The following is a 15,812-nucleotide window of genomic DNA, read 5'->3' on the forward strand; positions in this document are numbered from 1 at the left end:
ACAATTGGACACCCAGTCTGTTTCTGAGCTACAAATCTGCCTCCTGGCTAGCCTCCCCAGTTATATAGGGAGCACGATGTTATATGGTAGGGAATGTCCCTTTGGCCAGTCTGGGCCAGCTGTCCTGGCTGTGCTCTCCCAGCTTCTTGTGCACCTGGCAGGGTGTGAGAAGCTGAAAAATCCTTGACTTAGTGCAGGCGCTACAACTACCTAGCAACAACTAAAAACATCAGTGTGTCACCAACATTATTCTCATACCAAATCCAAAACACAGCACTATACCAGCTACTAGGAAGAAAATTAACTCTCTCTCAGCTGAAACCAGGGCAGTATCCACCTCTTATTCCATACATAATGCCTGGGTCCTGTACTTCCCAATAGATTCTGATTAATCACCATCGCTTTTCCTGTCTTTTGATATGTACACACAGATATCATTCCCTCAGTCTGTGGGCCATGCCTTTAAAATATCCATTGAGTTCATTTAGTTCATGACTTTTGGGCTCCATCTGTCATGATGGTCTCTCAGGGCAGGGGAGATGGTGTGTGATATTGGATTGTTGCATGCTGCGTCCCTTCAAAAGTTTTTAATCTTTGAGAATGGAATTAGTTATCTAGTACCAGAAGTTTTGAGCACTTTTTATAAATAAATAATAGAATGAATGGATAAAAATCCGTTACCTCTAGAATCATGCAAGGTTTTTATTAAATATGCTTCTTAAAAATAAACATAAAAATCAGCTTTTAAAAATTTTTCCTTTAAAAATTAAATTTGAAATATGTCCTTTTCACTAAGCCAAGATACCCAATAGTGAATTTGGGAAAAAAAAATTTATTCTCTCTCATGAAAGAACCAATTCTTTTAGATTTTTGTGGGATTTCTCTTTACTTCACACTGCCATAAGAAGCTGAGATGAGAATGAGACACAGATTAGAATATAAGTAGAAACCGTCTCTTGAAACATTTAAAACTAGAGTGGATGATGAGTACAGTTAGAGTTGGAAAGCTTAGTTGAAGAAGAATTCCTGCATTGGAAGAAATATTTTCTAGATGACCTAACACGGCTTATCCCTTCTAAGGCTCTGCAAAATGGCAAAATAAAGTTGTCTCTGGTGTGTCGAGTTTTTTTAATGCTCACACTAATGGTCTACAGGCCTAGAGTCAGAGTACCCTTCTGAAACATTTTTATCCAACATGATAAGTACTTTAACAATAAAACCCAGAGGAATGTGGTATTACCCATTTTAAAATACATGCAGAGGTCTTTTTCTGAACAGCCCTGTCTTTGATGTGGTGCCAGAACAATTTGACAGAGAGGTCACCTTTACAAAGTAATATGTATTTTGCCAGGCACATAAAATCTGTCTTTACAAAGCCAGAGTACAAACTTTTGAAAAACTACAGTTCTCATGTGCTCACTTCTCAGGAACCCCCTACTACCCACAGCAAATGCCATGGCTTTCCCTTCCTTGGAACAGGGGCCATTCACACAAAAAAGAGCAAGGAAGAAGAAGACTGAAGCCATAGCCTTGGCACACATCACTCTGCATCAGGAGCATCTGCTCCCAAATTCACAAATATTCCATCTCCCAAACTCACAAATGCATATGCATTAAGCTTGTGAAATAGAGTCTCAGGGGAAAGAGTACTGTCTTAGGGGAAGGAGTACCGTATTTCCCCATGACCCTCTTCAGATGACTTGGAGTACTCTTTTTGCCCCAGCAGTGCTAACGGGAGAGCTAGACTTGCTCCATTGCTTCCAGTAAATGAGCTTTAATATTTGCATAGATAGAGAGACTGTGTCTTATGGTAGTAACACAGGCAGATTAAAACATTTCTATAGTACAAAAATTGCATGACACTGCCTTCTCATTCCTCCTTCCCAAGTGATAATTTTACAGCAAGTAGAATAAGTACCATTTTGTCATTTTGAGTTTGTTTTTCCTCATTTCCTATATTCTAAAGCAATGCCATCCAACAGACATTCAGAAAATAAAATCTCAGATACAAAAACCCCTGTTTAAATATACTGAAGTTGATTTACTACATATGCTAAGCATAGGAAAAGAGAATACTAAGCTATTCCCTCAGGACTGCTATTTGAGACCTCAATCACTTATGCTAACAGGCTTACACAGGGCTTCCATGTGACTCCTGTTCTAATTTTAAGTCATAGGTATAAACAATTTTACCTGTTATCAAATCTGACATATAAAAAAAATCTTATTAATCTCATTTTTATGTGCTGTAATGAGATTCCTGGGTGCATATAAACCAGTATGACATATATGACCTATTATGACCTATTAAGATTACAGTGCCTCTGGCAATAATTAGTAAATGCACCTTGAATTTTAAATAAATAGACATTTGAATAGTAGCCAAAGAAGAAAAGGAAAAAAAATGTACATATGCCATTCCCTAAAGCCATTAGAAAAGTTCAGTCTGATTATAAACTGCTTTAATGTCTGATATGAATGTCCACAGGAATAACAAAATACCTGTACTGGAGTGTGTGTCTCCTTATCTCTCTATACATAAAAATACCTGCCAAAGGCATAGACATAATAAGCCTATTGTGCTAAAAGGATCTTTTGTTTTAACTCTCTAGTTCACTATGCTGCATTACATACTTATAACAGAAATTATGCACTGTCTGTACTAGTGTGAAAGTTTAGAAAAAAAATCTCCAACTTAAAATAGTTATGCACGAATACAACAGTCACGAGTTCAGGGCCTAACTAAAGAGAATAGAAAAGGTGAGGTTTTTCTTGTTGTAATTCTGTTGTTTTTTTCCTGTTGAAGAACTAGAAACAGATCAGCAGAGGAGGAAAAAAAAAAACCCACAACAAAAAACAAACCAAACAAACCACAAAAACAACAGGTAAGCCAGTTCTGAAAAGTGACTTAAGGACCAAGAGGGATTAAGTAAGGATCTTACATGCTCAAACGTAAAACTCTTTTAGCCATTGCCTGATTGTAAAGAAGCCAAACCACCTAGGAAGCTGCCCTCTTAACACCTGCAATACTGCACTGTGTTCAGACCTGATGAGACCTGCTCAACCCCCAACCCTTTGGCTTCAAAAACTAGGCAGAATAATATTTACATCTTTAAATTGTAGTCAACTGTGAAAAGTAGAAGCCACCTGATCAAGTGGCAGGCTTTAAACTGAAGGACTTGGGGCGGGGGGTAAAGTCCAAAGTGCTAATGTTTATGCCACTGCAACCAACTGGGGAATAAGCCAGGCCAACCAGAGCAGCACCAAATGTTCCTTAGCTGCCTCCCAAGTTGTAAACCAGAAGACCAACCACCTCAAGTGTATATACACACAATGCACGCAGCCTGGGGAAGAAACAGGAGGAACTGGAGCTCTGCGCCCAGTCAGAAAATTACGATATCATAGGAATAACTGAAACATGGTGAGACAACTCACATGATTTGAGGATTGTGATGGAAGACTATAGGCCGTTTCATAAAGACAGACAGGTGGAGGAATCATGCTCTATGTTAAGGAGAACCTTGAATGTATAGAAGTCACCTACAATGATTGTGGAAGCCCTATCAAATGCCTCTGGGTCAAGATCAGAGGAGTCATCTCCAAGGGAGATCTTACCGAAGGCATCTGCTGCCAACCTCCAAACCAAGACAATAAGGCCGATGGAGCAATATTTAGGTCACTTAAGCAAGCTTCGGATCACAGAATCACACAATGGTAGGGGATGGAAGGGACCTCTGGAGATCATCTAGTCCAACCCCCCTGAAAAAGCAGGATCACCTAGAGCATGTTGCACAGAATCATGTCCAGGCAGGTTTTGAATATCTCCAGAGAAGCAGACTGCACAACCTCTCTGGGCAACCTCTTCCAGTGCTCTGTCACCCTCAAAGTGAACAAGTTTTATCTCATATTGAGATGGAACTTCCTGTGTTAACAGAACCTGGTTCTCATGGGTGACTTCAACTACTCGGACGTTTGTTGGAAGAACAATACAGCAGCTCACATGTCATCCATCAAATTCCTGGAATGCGTAGAGGACTGCTTCCTCATACAAATGTTAGATGTGCCAACAAGGAATGAGGCATTGCTGGACTTGCTACTCACAAACCAAGAAAACCTGCTTTGTAATATCTCAGTTAGTGAAAGCCTTGGCTGCAGCGATCACAATATTGTGGAGTTTGTGAGCATGCTGAAGGTTAATTCTAAGACAAAAGTTTTAGATTTTAGGAGAACAAACTTCAGCTCACTCAGAGCTCAGTTGGGAGGGATTCTGAGGGGAGCTTCCATGGAGGACAAAAGTGCTAGTGACTGCTGGAAAGCACAAAAACAGTTCATCCCCTTTAAAATTAAGGGCAGTAAGCGAAGCAAGAGACCACATTGGCTTAACTGCGAGCTTCTGAGTCTGCTCAAAAACCAAAAGGGAAGCATATCAGAGATGGAAAAGTGGACAAATACCCATTGAGAACTATAAGGGCATTGCCAGGGCACGCAGAGATGCAGTTAGAAAACCAAAAGCTCAGCTTGAATTGAAATGGGCCAGAGATGTAAAAAACTACAAGAAAAGGTTCTTCAAGCATCTAAACAACAAGCAGAAGTAGAGGGAAAATATTGGCCCACTGTTAAACAGGAGAGGTGAATTAGTCACCAACGATACTGAAAGGCAGAGGTCTGCAACCCTTTCTTCACCTCTGTCTTTACCAGCACTGTTGGGCCCCAGGCCTTGGGATCAAAAATCCAGGTCGATGCAAACATGGACCCACCATCAGTGAAGGAAGAGTTCGCACACAAACTATTACAGGAGCTTAACCCTTACAAATGGGCCCTGACAATATTCACCCGAAGATTTAAGAGAGCTGTCTGACGTCGTTGCAAGGCTGCTCTCCATAATCTTTGAGAAGTCGTGGAGATCAGGGAACATCCCAGAATACTGGAAGAAGGCTAATGTCACTCCCATCTACAAGAAGGGCTTAAAGGAGGATCCAGGAAAGATCTGGAAGGACAGGAAAGCCTGTCATATAAGGAAAAGCTGAGAGAATAGGGTTTGTTCAGCCTTGAGAAAATAAGGCTTAGGGGAGACCTCATCACCATGTTCCAGTACTTAAAGGGTGGCTACAAAGAAGATGGAGACTCCTTTTTTACAGAGAGTCACATGGAAAAGATGAGGGGTAATGGGTGTAAATTACTCCTGGGGAGATTCTGATTAGGCTCTAGAGGAAAATTTTTCACAATGAGAACAATCAGCCATTGGAATAATCTCCCCAGGGAAGTGGTGGATTCCCCAACATTGGACACTTTTAAGATTTGTCTGGACAGGGTGCTGGGTCATCTTGTCTAGACCGTGATTTTGCCAAGAAAGGTTGGACCATACAATTCCTGAGGTCCCTTTGAACCTGGTATTCTATGATTCTGTGATTCTACGATTCTATGAAGTGAGCTGGAGGTCAGCCCCCAGTGTTTCCTTTACTTTACAGATGAAGACAACTGGCATTTCAACGGCTCAGTCCACGACATCTTCAAATGGCACTTTTAAAGTAGATGAGATACCCTAAAAATGTCTTTTCCTCTCTCCTTTAAAGGCACTATGCCATGATTAGTACAGATGCAGCTGTCTAAACTTGTTGTAGGTGATAAAAATAGCTTAAACTGCTAACAGACAGCAGGTAATTGAGTGTGTGTGTGTATGGGTGAATGTCTGAAATTAAGCTTTTGTATTTTCAAGCAGAAACTTGCTACTTGGTAGCTGCAACCAGTGTGGACTGGCCATAAATGCTGATAACACTTCAACTGAACAAAAGTGACACATCCTGAATCCTACATTTAACAGACATGAGAGAGAACCACCAATTAGGAAGCTAAGTGTGTGCACATACACTATTTAGATGTGAAAGCTCAGGGTTTGGGTTTCTGGAAAGAAAGCTAGTGTACAAAAGAAGGGCTCCTGAGAAGTTTTCTTGGAAACAAAGAGTCTGAAAAGAAGGTGGTGAATGTCCTGACTGGAGGAAAAAGACTGGCAGTGGGGGATGAGTCTGGAGATCAAAGAACTGTGTGGAGAAGAATGCTGAGGGATGCCCAGGGACTTGGGCTGAAACTGGTAGCTGCAAGCAGCTATACAGCACAAAATGACATGACTTTCTGCCTGACCTTCCTGGGCAGCAGGGACCTCCCTGTGGGGAAGGGAAATTGAGACCTAGTGAACATAGCACTTTGTAGAGTAAGTAAGTGTGTGAGGTAATCAGGGTAAAAACCCTTATGAAAAACCCTTAAATAAATCCTGGTACCCAGCTCTACTTCAGCTTGTTGATATTCTGTCTTACCTGTGATAAAACCTTATGTGCCTGAATTTGGGCAAAGTAAATTCTGTCTAAATTGATATGACTGAGCCATCATGAAAAGCAATTGCAACCTGTTTCTTTTTTGTTACAGTCATGGGAGGAGGACATTGCTCATAATAAAAGAGGCAAGGACCTCTCCAGGACACTGAGCAACCACACCTCAGTACTCAGCCTGACAGCATTCCTTCCTGTCAGCAAACACCAGCTGCTGTGCAGTTGAGTGTGGGAGCACCTACACTTCTTCCTCAAGCTCATGAAAGCTGTCATCACATAACAAACAATGCAACTTTGCTGGTGACAGAAATCAAGCAAAGCAGCAAAACTCCATGAGCAAGTGTTCAGGGGAAGGACCCCTATTCCCGGCATTAATCTGGGGTTTTATCCAGAAACTACACAAAATGTGTAAATAGTATTATAGGAAGGGACATCTCATAGATAGGATGTTGCCAAGGAGACTAACTGTAGCTCATCTTTTTCATTAGGATCCAAAGAACTTTGGTCCAGAAGACAAATGAGGTACCTCAAATGACTGAAGTGGGATCCAAGTACTTCATTTCTCAGTTATGACACTATTACCTTTCTGTCTCATCTGCTGCTTCATTCCAAACCAGCCAAAATCTTTCAACCTTTACATTTTCAATGTTAGCATTTCCTTCACACTTGAAGTTCTGTTTATGAGGCTGCCAAGATATGCTTCAGTTTGGACAGTTTTAAATAGATCCATACCTAAACCTGCCCAATGACAACTTAGAAATTAGTTTGTCCTTGTCCATGACATTTAATGATCTTCATCTTGTGGATAATCTCAGAATATTTTGCATACATTACAGTTCATATCAAGCACAATGACAGTGAGCTTTGCTATCTACTTAGGAAGTTTTTGAGTAGAAGATTTTTGTAAGGGCCACGAAAGCATCCCTGGGATCTCCTGGAGATTTGGTTGACAGGACCTTAGGCCATCTCAGAGCCAGTACAACCGAGGGTGGCCCATTCCCAGTGGTGGCCCTGGGAGAGGCTCCCAGGTGCCATAGGGAACCCTGGTCCAGGGAGGTGCTTTTAGTTGAGGCTCTCGCCTTGGTCCTGCCAGAGGTCCAGCTCCAGCTCCTGCCATCCTGCAGCCATGTGCCTGGTCATGGGTCCCACTGAGCAACAACCACCTGCGGGCCAGCATCCCAGCCTGGGGGCCCACAGAGCTGCCCGGTGCCCCTGGCCAGGGCTGCATTTACTACAAAGACTTCATTGTGAATCCAACGTAAAACACAGAAATGAAAACCAAAAGTTCAGATTTAAGGTTGAGTTTGCCTCATCAGTGGCTGTAAGTAAGTTTAAAATTTCAAATAGAATTTTGAGCTTGTTTTGCCTTAAGTCTTTAACTTTTCATAGTTACGATATCTTATTTATATCCCTTTTAACTCCAGAGGAGTTATTTTTCATCTGCTCATTTACTTTCTTACTATTGCGTACTCACTTTTTTGTGATAGTAGATCTTAATTTAATATCCCATAACTTTCATCAGGAAAAGTTTCTTGGATTCAGTAAAGAGTGTGTTGTCCAAACCAGAGAAAGAACAAGACTTTCCTTAAAAGGGTGACTTTCCCAGAAGCCAGGGAATTTACCTTGAATGATGGATACTTTTGTTGGAATCCCTCTGTTACCTCTGTAAATGCTCGGATGAATGCTCCGTTCACTGAGCTGAGTCAAGTAGGTGTTCATAAAAGAGGTAAAATGTCCTTAATAGCCAGTGCAGACAAATTTAGGGCACCTCAGGTAGTCCTTTCGACAAATTTCTTTCTCTTGAAGATAGAGGAATTTTATGAAAATTAATCTCCTTCCAGTCTGTCTTGTTTCCTTTGGAATTATTTCATTTTGTACAAATAATTAGCCATTCCCAGGGTAACACAGAGGGGCTGCCTTGCATATTTAAATCTTTCCCTCAGTGAGTTATTTATACAGAGTGGAACAGCTCTAAGAGAAGTCACTGGGGGATAATGAATATAATAAAATCCACATCAGAATTAGCAGAGTCACTGCGAATAGAAGAATCTTGGGATCCTGTCAGAGATTATGGATCAGACACAACTTGTACTTGAACATGATTATTGAAAAACAATGACAAATTTTGTGTATACAGTAATGGGTTGACAGCTGACAATTATTACTGAGAAATGAGATCTCTGGGTCATAACAGATCGCTCTATGAAAATGTCAGGTCAGTGCAGCAGCAGTCAAGAAGACAAATGTGGTTCTAGGAATTATTATGAAAGAAATAGAAAAAAAAATAGAAAACCTCATTATACCTCTTTTGTAGAAATCCATGATATATGCACATCTGAATATTGTGTAAAATTCTTGCTGGTAAAAATATTATAGTAGAACTGGAAAAGGCCTGGAGATGTGTAGCAATCATAGAATCATAGAATCATAGAATGGTTTGGGTTGGAAGGGACCTTAAAGATCATCTAGTTCCAACCCCCCTGCCATGGGCAGGGACACCCTCCACTAGACCACGTTGCCCAAAGCCTCATCCAACCTGGTCTTAAACACTTTCAGGGATGGAGCATCCACAACCTTTTTGGGCAACCTGTTCCAGTGCCTCACCACTCTAACAGTAAAGAATTTCTTCCTTATATCTAGTCTTAAATCGACCCTCTTTCAGCTTGAACCCATTACCCCTTGTCCTGTCACTACATTCCCTGATAAACAGTCCCTCTCCATCTTTCCTGTAGGCCCCTTCAGGTACTGGAAAGCCACAATTAGATCTCCCTGGAGCCTTCTTTTCTCCAGGCTGAACAACCCCAACTCTCTCAGCCTGTCCTCATAGCAGAGGTGCTCCATCCCTCTGATCAGCTTCGTGGCCCTCCTCTGGACTCTCTCCAACAGCTCCATGTCTCTCCTGTACTGGGGCCCCCAGAGCTGGACGCAGTACTCCAGGTGGGGTCTCACAAGACAGGAGTAGAGGGGCGGGATCACCTCCCTCGACCTGCTGGTCACACCTCTTTTGATGCAGCCCAGGACACGGTTGGCTTTCTGGGCTGCAAGCGCACACTGCTGGCTCATGTGGAGCTTCTCATCAATCAATACCCCAAGTCCTTCTTCTCAGGGCTGCTTTCAATCCATTCCTCGCCCAGCCTATAGTCGTGCTTGGGATTGCGCTGACCCATGTGCAGGACCTTGCACTTGGCCTTGTTGAACTTCATGTGATTCGCACGGGCCCACCTCTCCAGCCTGTCAAGGTCCCTCTGGATGGCATCCCTTCCCTCCAGCGTGTCAACCACACCACACAGCTTGGTGTCGTTGGCAAACTTGGTGAGGGTGCACTCGATCCCACTGTCCATGATGCTGACAAAGATGTTGAACAGTGCCGGTCCCAGTACCGACCCCTGACGAACACCACTCGTCATTGGTCTCCACTTGGACATTGAGCTGTTGACCACAACTCTTTGAATGCGACCATCCAGCCAATTCCTTATCCACCAAGTGGTCCATCCATTGAATCCATGTCTCTCCAATTTAGAGACAAGGATGTCATGTGGGACAGTGTCCAATGCTTTGCACAAGTCCAGGTAGATGATGTTTGTCACTCCTCCCTTGTCCACCAAAGCTGTAACCCCATCATGGAAGGCCACCAAATTTATCAGGCACGATTTGCCCCTAGTGAAGCCAAGTTGGCTGTCACCAGTCACGTCCTTGTTTTCCATGTGCCTGAGCATGGTGTCCAGGAGGGTCTGCTCCTTAATCTTGTCAGGCATGGAGGTGAGACTGACCGGCCTGTAGTTCCCTGGGTCTTCCTTTTTTCCCTTCTTAAAAATGGAGGTTATGTTCCCCCTCTTCCAGTCAGTGGGAATTTCACCGGACTGCCAGGAGTTCTCAAATATGATGGCGAGTGGCCTGGCCACTTCATCCACCAGTTCCCTCAAGACCCACGGATGCATCTCATCAGGTCCCATGGACTTGTGCACCTTCAGGTTCCTTAGATATTCTCGAACCTGATCTTCTCCTACAGTGGGCAGTTCTGCATTCTCCCAGTCCCTGCCTTCTGTGACCTGGGCAGTGTGGCTCAAGGATTTGCCAGTGAAGACTGAGGCAAAGAAGTCATTGAGTACCTCAGCCTTCTCCATATCCTGGGTAACCAAGTCACCCGTTTCATTCCGGAGGGGACCCACATTTTCCCTCGTCCTCCTTTTATCACTAACATACCTATAGAAGCTTTTCTTGTTGTCCTTAACATCCCTGGCCAGATGTAATTCTGTCAGGGCTTTGGCTTTCCTAACCTGATCCCTGGCTGCTCAGACAGTTTCTCTGTATTCCTCCCAGGCTACCTGCCCTTGCTTCCACCCTCTGTAGGCTTCCTTTTTTTGTTTGACTTTGCTCAGGAGCTCCTTGTTCATGCATGGCAGCCTCTTGGTGGTTTTACTTGGTTTCCTCTTTGTTGGGATGCATCTCTCCTGAGCTTGGAAGAGGTGATGCTTGAATATTAGCCAGCTGTCTTGGGCCCCTCTTCCTTCCAGGGCTTTGTCCCATGGTATTCTACCAAGCAGGTCCCTGAAGAGGCCAAAGTCTGCTCTTCTGAAGACCAGGGTAGTGAGCTTGCTGAGTGCTCTCCTCGCTGCCCTGAGGATCCTGAATTCCACCATTTCGTGGTCACTGCAGCCAAGGCTGTCCTTGAGCTTCACGTCCCCTACCAGGACAGATGTCAGGGTGGTTGAAGTCCCCCATAAGGACCAGGGCTTGTGAGCGTGAGGCTGCTCCTATCTGCCTAGAGAGGGCCTCATCCCCTTGGTCTTCCTGGTCAGGTGGCCAAAACAAAAGTGTTTAAAAATATCAAACTGTAGAAGGAGCTACTGAAGAGATTACGGCTTCCCAGCCCAGATAAGACACAAGTGAGGGGGTTATATAAAGATTTATGAAGTCGTGTACGTCATGAAGAAAATGCATAGGAGGTGAATAATATAAGAACCAAAGAACATCCAAAAAGACAAGAAGGTAGTATGTAAACAATTTCTTCATTCAGTGTATATCCTTGGCACAGAATATTGTTGATGTTAAGAATTTATATGGGTTCAAGCATGGAGTGTGTGAATTGTATAAAAATCATAGAAAAACAGCTGAGGAGTATTAAAAACAGATTTGTTCAGAATAGGCTTAAACATCTCCTGTTACTGAGCATTGCACATGACGAAATTGCAGGAAGCAGTGGTATAACCTAGTTGTGTTTTCAAGTTCTTTTCAACACCTCACATAAATGCTGGCCAATAGCCATGTTGTGGTTTTGGTGCTTTTTCGCTTTTTGATGTTAGAAACTGAGGCCCAGAGAGAGAAGGTGAATTCTCCAAGGTAACACACTCAATCAACATCAGAGATAGGGAAAAGAAATAATTGTCTCCTGGCTGTAATCCTTGTGCTTCATTCCTGAGACAGAAAGCAGGCCTTGCCTGTTCAATGGATCTCTAAAACATGAGTAGATGCATACAGTTAAAAAAAAAATTAAAAAAAAATATTAAAAAATTACAGAATCACTAACAAAATCTGTGTGCAATAAAATGGGTTTTAAAAAATAATACACTGCAGAGGGGAGAAAGGCTGACAGCAGGCATTATGTCTCATACTGTGTCTTGGAGTGTGCGTGTATTCTGCACACAAACACTGCCACATATTTCTCTCTGTTTGATTAGGCTCAGCTGGATGCAGTATTCTTGATCGAGGCACAATACAAAGAAATGCTCTTCTCTCACTGTGAGAATAAAAGTGTCCCTTTTTTTCCTTCCTTTCTTTGCAGCAGGTTCCTAAGTAGTCAGAACAAATCCAAAGGTCTTCATTCCCTACTGTCTTGAGATACCAAGGGCACATAAGTATTGATCTCAGCATACTCAGGTATGAAAAAATGTCATCATAATGTTTCAAGAAGATTCCCACATTTCTTACTTTGCATACAATGATTTTACATAGATCTAAGTGGGAGAAAAAGCCTTCTCATATGAAACAATGTGAAGATAATGACTAGCTATACAAAATTGATGTCCTAGTTTCCATGAACTGAATGAAAATGTTTGAACCTGACTTTTCTTTAATTTCACTCTAGTGAGCACTGGAAGGGCTGTGTTCATGATGACATAAAAGAGAATGCAATCGCCTTGTAGTATGAAGGGAAGGAAAAGCCCCTTGCTATTGCTATCATTTTTGCACACAGAGACTGCTTTCTCTTGAGATACCACCAAGAAGGAAGATATTCCAAGAAGGAAGAAAAGAATGAAGACATGACATTGTCTCTACGGGAGCATCTACTGAAGTAAATGGAGCAGGCTGCATTGTTCTGACTTACTTACATGCTCATGTAAATGTTCAGATCTTCCTGATCCTATCATCCTGTTGTTACTTAACAATCATGTTTGTGTAAAAAATGTTCTCACTTAAAAATAAGGTGAACCATTGAAATATCACTTTTATAACTATGCTCATTTTACAGTGTATGTGGCCATCTGCTTACAAAACAAAGCACTGACCACTTGATGTTATCATGGCAATATTTTCAGTAAAGTTCGCAGAACTTACATTTTCCTCCCATAATAACACAAGAAAAATCTCTGAAAGTCCTCATTGTTGTTACCTTATTTGCATTGTTTGTTAAGGCCATAAACTTTCCAAGTACCTTTTCTACTCTTTAAATGTTTTAATTCAGTGACCTTTATGGTTATTTTTAAATCTGATAGGCTCTTATTTTCATGGAGATAATTCAATTAACATCTTCACATTTAGATCTAATAGACCCTCTGCTAGAAAGAAAATACTTTTCAACTACAGCTCTAGTATGCAAGGAGTGATGCTATGACTCAGACACTGCTATTGTGGTTATTAACTATATTTTATAAATAAGTTTTAATGTGTTTCATAATATTTACAACTCATTCAGAAATAAATGCTCATCCATCCCTCTTCTACTTCCACATTTTACCAGTCAATTTAGAAGGATAAGCAGGTGTCAACATTTTCCTTTCATAAGAAATATTGACATTTTAGAAAAAAAACCATGCAAACCTTGTCCTGGAAAAAGAATTCAAAATTTCCTGAGAAAATTAAATGTGCCTGGTATGATAAAATGACAGGATAACTACATGCATAATGCTAATTTTACCTTGATTTTTTTCATATTTATTTAATGCAAATATCTGAATAAAGTTAGTCAAAATGTTAGTAAAAATAACAAACTCAGATTTCCCCCACTGAAAAAAATTACTGAACTATGTTCCTGTTAGACATTTCTGCAGATGAAACTGCATTTGTTCAGTGAAAAACAGTTCTATCCAAAATATCTCAACAACCCTTGATTGTATCTTTTATAGAATTAGCACTGGAAGTGTAGGAAGATAGATGCTTCATTCAGACCCTGATCCTGTATACCACTGAGGTGTACAGGGGCTCGCTCTCTGGTGTAGGAAAAAAACCCTCAAGGCATACAGAGGCCACAATCCAGATTAAAGGGAATCTAAACCAGAGACTATCAGAAGAACAGTACAAAAGCTCACTGGCAGAATAGATCAAATATCCACCGATATGTGCTGAGGTTTTAAATGGCTTTAAGCCAGAAATAGGACTGGCCTGCAACAGGGACAAGTGATACAGCAGAACTAGCCAAGAAAATGAAAAGACCTTACGGTTTGTTTTTGTCCTCACTGATCTGAAAGTAGAGATACTCATGTGCTTTATTATGTTTAAGAACATCTCCTCTAAAGAGGGAAAATCAGATTTCCAGTTACTTCCACTACACTTTTGCTTAACTTTTAGGCACATTTCTCACTATATAACTCAGTATCTATTTCTGTATTCTGGAATTTAATATACGATGAATAAAGACTGGTTGTGCAACCATTCATGCACAAGGTTTTTAATTTGTCTGTGTTTTAAAAAGCTACTAAAAAAGTACACTCAGCACCCACTAGTCCTCAACTACCCCTCTAGACAGGGGCTACTGAAGGAGTCAGTGCCAAATGCCCACAAATCACACACTCCTCCTGTTCTGAGGGTGGAAGAGGGATGACCACTGCTGTTGACGGGGAACCCCTAGAAATAGTCATTTTCCTAGAAGAAGGTATTCTTCTCAAAGGAAAGACCTTGCTGAGGACCAATTTTTACCCATCTCAAAGATAATGAAACACAAGAACATACGTACTTTAATGACAGTAAATTCCATAATCCTTTTGAAAAATATTGGGAGGAGGTTAGAATTACCTTTTCAGTCAGAACTGTCCGTCTTTGATTTATATATTACGATGGTTAGTGAGATCATAATTCACTCTAAGATCCAGTTTATCCTGCTGAAATGTACTCTCCCATTTTTTGAGTAACAGCATTATACAACAAGTTATAAAAATGGGAGCTGATGAAAAATGCATTAAATTGAAATTGCAAGAGGAATTTTGGTTGCCAGAACGCTGAGCTAACTGCAGCTTGACCAGCACTTTGGAGCAGACTGAGATCTTCCTGGCTTCTGAAGGAGTAATAGGAACTGCAGTAACTGTGGTCTGGCAGCTTGGGGAAGGTGCTGGGAGCCAGAAAGCTTGGTTCTGTTTCTAAACTGGCAAAGGAGGGCTTTCTGCTCTTTTGCACTCAAGTTGTTTGCGGAGACAGGAAAATTCAGTTGAAAAAGATTCATTTTCATGAAAAGTTACACTTTCAAAAAATATCTGCTTTGTCGTACAATTTCCAGACAGTTCCAATAAAAGTAACATGCATTTGGGAAAGACAGACCATAGTTATATTTCCTCATTACAAGGCAATATTTGAAGAGTTTTTTACCTACTCTATCACACTGCAGTAGAATATTATATTCATAATATTTCTGAACAATATCAGGGACTCACTGAATGTTCGGCACCCCACCTTGACCTGACCTATAACTTCTAGTCCCAGAGTTACCGGCAGTATTGAGGGGATTTGACCCTGATCCAAGAGAATCAGTTTGAAACCAGATGAAGTGTATGGCAAACTCACACAGGAAGGAAATGAAAAGCTGGGGCAGTTCTCCCCAGCCCGTTTACAGGCGGGTGTAATCCCTCTGAGGCTTTGGTACTGTATGTTACAATACTGCTGACTAACAGTTTATGTTAAAAGGGAATAATAGCTTGACTCCAAACTTTTTCATGTACTTTACAATGAAGTTAGACTCCATATGAATTCTAACACTTCTTGTGTTATTGTCACCAGTTTTATTCTTTTTGTGACATTAATTCCTGCTACTGTATTTATCAACTGCTTAGCTTAAGATATTTGTCCTGTTCTTGGGGTTTTCAGTTCTGAATTTCTTATCATTATATGTCAAACTTAGAGACTAGATGTCTGCTTTCTATCACATAATCTTAATATTTCATTATGCTGCTTTCTCTTTTAAAATTCATCCATAGGTTTAATGTTAAGAGATTCAACATGTACTATAAATTTCATGTCTTTGTATAAATGCAAAATTAAATGAAGAGAACTTTTTATTCCTTC

Source organism: Grus americana, chromosome 1, assembly GCF_028858705.1.
Source record: "Grus americana isolate bGruAme1 chromosome 1, bGruAme1.mat, whole genome shotgun sequence".
Classification (NCBI taxonomy): domain Eukaryota; kingdom Metazoa; phylum Chordata; class Aves; order Gruiformes; family Gruidae; genus Grus; species Grus americana.